Below are 4,665 nucleotides of genomic sequence, written 5' to 3'. Positions count from 1 at the left end.
GGAAACACCAAAAACTCTGTTTTTGAGAGATTAAGCTGAAGGTGCCGATCTTTCATCCAGGCTGAAATATCCTTAAGGCATGCAGAAATCCAGTGGGAAACACTAGAGTCATCAGGTGGGAAAGACAGGTAAAGTTGAGTGTTGTCTGCATAACAGTGATAGTCAAATCCATGGGAGCGAATGGTATCACCTAAGGAAGTGATGTAAATAGAGAAAAGCAAGGGTCCTAATACTGATCCCTGAGGCACACCTGTGGTGAGGTCATGAGACTTAGATACCTGTCCCTGCCAAGACACGTTGAAAGAACGCCCTTTAAGGTAAGATTCAAACCAGTCAAGAGCTTTTCCAGAAATTCCCAGTTCAGATAGTATAGATAGGAGAATGTCATGGCTAACAGTATCAAAGGCTGCAGATAAATCTAGTAGAATTAATACTGATGACTGAGCAGAGGACTTAGCTACTCTCAATGCTTCAGTCACAGACAGAAGAGCAGTTTCAGTAGAATGACCACTCTTGAAACCAGATTGCATAGGGTCTAGTAGATTATTCTGATGAAGAAAGTCACAAACTTGCTTGAAGACCACTTTCTCCAAAACCTTTGACAAGAAAGGAAGAAGGGAGACAGGTCTGTAGTTCTTCACCTCAGTTGGATTAAGTGTACTTTTCTTTAGCAGAGGTGTAACCCTAGCCTGTTTAAAAGAATAAGGAACTATTCCAGAACTGAGTGAAGCATTAAATACATGTGTGACTGCTGGTAGAACAGCGGGTGAGATAGACTGTAGAAGAGTGGACGGGACAGGATCTAATGGGCATGTTGTTGGACGACATCGCTGAAGCAATTGAGAGACTGCTTCCTCATCAAGAGGAGAGAAAGAGTCAAATGATGCGGTCATACTAACACAAGGCAAAGCCCTCCTTATAGGAGCATCAAACTGAGCACTTATTTTAGCAACTTTTTCAGTGAAAAATGTTGCAAAGTCATTTGCTGACAGTGAAGTAGTTGATGGTGGTGGTGGAGGATTGAGAAGAGATTTGAAAGCCTTTTTGAGAAAGAGATTTTTAAATACGTATAGCCTATGGAGTGCTGCCGACCACTGTTCATTACGGCCCAGAATGCCTTGCATGTCTTTATAACAAAACAACACAGTAAAACCTAAATGCCCGTAAACATATGCATTTGCATACTTGTAACATTTTTAACTAGATGTAAAACTAGATGTATTTTGTACCGCATAGCGGTACAAAATATGACCGCCGCTCAGTCCTGTACATCTGTTCCGCGAAAATAAATCACACTTCAATTTGTCTCCATATTTTACTCCATCCCCCACTCTTGAAACTTTTGTGTATGCTTGTTTGGCATGCCTGAGTGTGTGTGTGCGGCTGCACAGAAAGTAGCCTACTGGTGCTGAAAAGGTGAATAGATTGTAGAATAGCCAAAGAAGATGTAGCATTGTTATAAAACCTTTAAAATCTCTAAACAATCACAAGTAGGGCAGTTCATCACAGTTCATCCATTGCAACTGGATTGATGAAAGGTCACTTAGCTACATTGTATTTGGGAAAAGCAAAAGGTATCAGCATAATGTTATTTATTTATTTATTTATAAACAAAAACATCTCTGTCAGTTCCATGCCGTTTTCAACAGCTATCAAAAACAAAGGTCATTTTTGGATGGATGGATTTTTTGTGAATGTTTCTTTTTCTACATAAGATTTTAGTCATCTTTAGTTCATGTGATACTTTATTGTCAATGCATAAATTAAGTAACAGTAGTCTGAAACGAAATGCTGTTTTACATCTAACCAGTGGTGCAAATAACTGACATGTCCAAATGGGCCTTGATGAAATGCGTCGCTAGACTGTTCATACACATTTTAACGGGCCAAAGTTGAAGAGCTTTTGTCCGTTATTGTTCGTGCAAATATGATTCATGTTCCCTTGCATTGTGTAACTGAGGTCCATGGCTAGTCTGGCTTTCATCAGACCAAGCTCAATCTTTTAAGAAATCAAAAAATAAATAGCGGGCAGATCAGGCTGGGTTCACCCAGCCTAGTCCATAGGCACCCGATATTGTTTAATTTTCCAATTGAGATATACACGCTCTGGCTATTCTAAATGCAAAAATGCATCAGGGAGTTATGACAAAACGGTAACTAACAAAATAGATCCTAATAGAAAGCTGTTAGCTTCCCTAAGCTACAAGGTAGGATTATAAGGTAGGCCTATTTACAACATAAATTGTCAATAGGCTATGCTGGCGACACAAATAAAATCTCCTTTGGAAACCAATGGTTTACGCCTTACAGTATCAAGCGGACTTAAACTGTCATATCGTGGCGAAAAGTTGTAATAACATTCACGCAGCTCCATGAGTCAAGGAAAGCGCGAATGAAGTAGCCACTTCTAAATGGGACCCACTACACAGTAGCTTAAGGTGTGTTGCTAAAGCAGCCATAATGAAATGAAGGTGTCATTGTTTGGATACTTCACACACACGTGCTTTTTAATTTCACAGACTACAACTACCAAGCTGGAATCAAAGCACATCGATTCCCCTCTCACACCCTGCACGCACTTAAAACAAAATAAACAGGCGTCTCAGTCTCATGCATGTGTGAGCACGCCTACTGATTAGGCGCACACTAATTGTGCCCACCTGTGGACATGACACTGAGCCAATGGGCCCATCACTCCTTGGAAATATAATGGTGTTCTGTGAGGCTCGTAGGATGAAAGTTGCCGTCGCTGGCAGTAGGCTACTCTGGAGGACAGGAGCGTTTTCTTGTGCTTATTTCACGCTGGGCATCGGTAGGTGGACTTTTATACTAGGCTAACGTATGCGGTTGTGATTCATCTTGAACTGCAGTATCGTAGTCGATGGGCTTTAGCTATGTTTGTTTCTCTTGCTAACCAACAAACAAACCTTGGGCTGCTTGGTTAGTGACGGTAAGGGGGGGGGGATGATTCATACTGTTTAGCTTTCTGGTGGTTTTTTTAAGGATGTTGGCTGATTGTGCTGTTCCGTATGGCCCAATCTCACTGCAGTGTGACAAAAGCTCCCTGGAATCCTGCCTTATTTCACCCGACATTTGACTAGTAGACTACCCATGTTCATCAAGGTAGGCGATGCATGCTAATGAGCCTAGCAAGTAGCATAGTTGAGTGTTAATGTTCGTAGCGCAGCAATGACGTCTACAGCTATTCTGTCTTGCCGTAACCAGGCCCTGCCTTTACGTTAGCTATGCCCTGTACATTGGCTCAATATTCCTTTTTTTTCCATTTATAGCTGACGCGCCCTCCCTCCTCCACTCTGACCCCTCGGGCCTCTTGCCCATAGCACAAACAAGGCCAAGGTAGGCAGCAATGGCTTACTTGTACTGCCAGTTAATCATGCAATAATGATTGGGGTTGCTACATGGGTTTAGAAAAATGTGTATTTGTATTATTTATATTTTAAGATTTAAGTGCATACATTTTGTACTGATTAAAAGTTCTTTGTATTGATAACTGTAAAATTATGACTTGTGGCATGTAGGTGATAATTGAAGATGATGTATGTTATTAGTAAAATCTTGTTTTCTTGTTTGCTATAGATCACAGCTGGCTGTCAGTATGACAGCCTGACCACTGTTTTCCCCTGATTAAATTTAGTTTGTGTTTTTTTTTTATTGTATGCTCCCTAGTGGTGACCTGCTCTGTCCTTAGCCCATTATTGTGCCTTCCAACGCCAAGTAGCAGCGCTAGGTTGGTGTATGGTCAGGTTGAGTTAGTTGGTTGTTCATCCCCAGTTTGTTTGTTTTCTGCTTTTCCCTTCTCCTACCCTGTCGGCACTGGCCTAGTCGGCCAGTGTTTTTGAGCAGCCCTCTTAACCATCTGCTCGAGGGCTGCCTCAGTTAATGTTCCCCTCCTGATTTTTCTCCCTTTTACTGGTTTGAGTTTTTTATTATTTTTATTTGTCTCCTCTTGTCTCCTTGCCCCTCCTAGCTGTGACCAATTGTAATTTTGCTAGATAGCCAATGCCTGTATAGCAGTAGGCTCCTTCTTAGTATATGCCCTAGTGGCCAGTGTGGGTTTCAAACCATTTCATGAGTGTTCTTTAGTGTGATTGATTACTCACTCCTGATGATTGCAGTGTAGTGGCACTTGTGGGTGCGTGTGAGCACAGTTTTGTTCCCTCCTAGTCGAGCGACGGCATATGGTATTTTGCTAACTAGTGCTTAAAAGACAGTCACAGCTGTACCCAGGGGTCCTTGTCTTTGTGTTATCCCCAAGTTTATTGAGCTATTATTGTTTGTTTCTGTTCTGACATTCTCCCTGACCAAGTCTCCTTTCCCCCTCCTGGAGCAGTTAAAGAGAAATAAAAAGCAAAAATTATTGACCAAAGCTCTCTGTTCCTATCCATTTATTTGGGTCACCTGCAACACACACGGTTGTCCCCGGGGATGAAATGAAATTTTTCCGTAAAAGTTTAGTGGGGCTACATACCCACCAAATTTCATGTACCCCGGTGGTTCGGTGTCCCGGGTATCAATGACCAAAAAATTCAGGGAGTAGATGACGGGAAAAATTCTTGAAATGTGTGCGTGTACAAATTTATGTTTATGTGTGTGTGTGTGTGTGTATGTGCGTGCTTGTGTGTTTGCCTGCGTATGTGTGTTTGT

At 41.8% G+C, this 4,665-nt stretch overlaps 1 long non-coding RNA gene across 2 annotated transcripts; it reads left to right on the top strand.

The window, feature by feature from the left end:
- Nucleotides 1–2,689: 2,689 nt before the first annotated feature.
- On the top strand, nucleotides 2,690–4,413 carry LOC121704960. 2 transcript variants are annotated; one of them, XR_006030682.1, is made up of 4 exons: nucleotides 2,690–2,812; nucleotides 3,050–3,123; nucleotides 3,291–3,357; nucleotides 3,598–4,413. It is a non-coding gene; the product is annotated as an uncharacterized LOC121704960 (long non-coding RNA). The 2 variants fall into 2 exon arrangements; XR_006030681.1 differs by having other exon boundaries at nucleotides 3,291–4,413.
- The last annotated feature ends 252 nt before the right edge of the window (nucleotides 4,414–4,665 follow it).

Source organism: Alosa sapidissima, chromosome 3, assembly GCF_018492685.1.
Source record: "Alosa sapidissima isolate fAloSap1 chromosome 3, fAloSap1.pri, whole genome shotgun sequence".
Lineage (NCBI taxonomy): Eukaryota > Metazoa > Chordata > Actinopteri > Clupeiformes > Clupeidae > Alosa > Alosa sapidissima.
The sequence above is the reverse complement of the archived record's forward strand: the minus strand, read 5'-3'. Positions and strand labels throughout refer to the sequence as shown.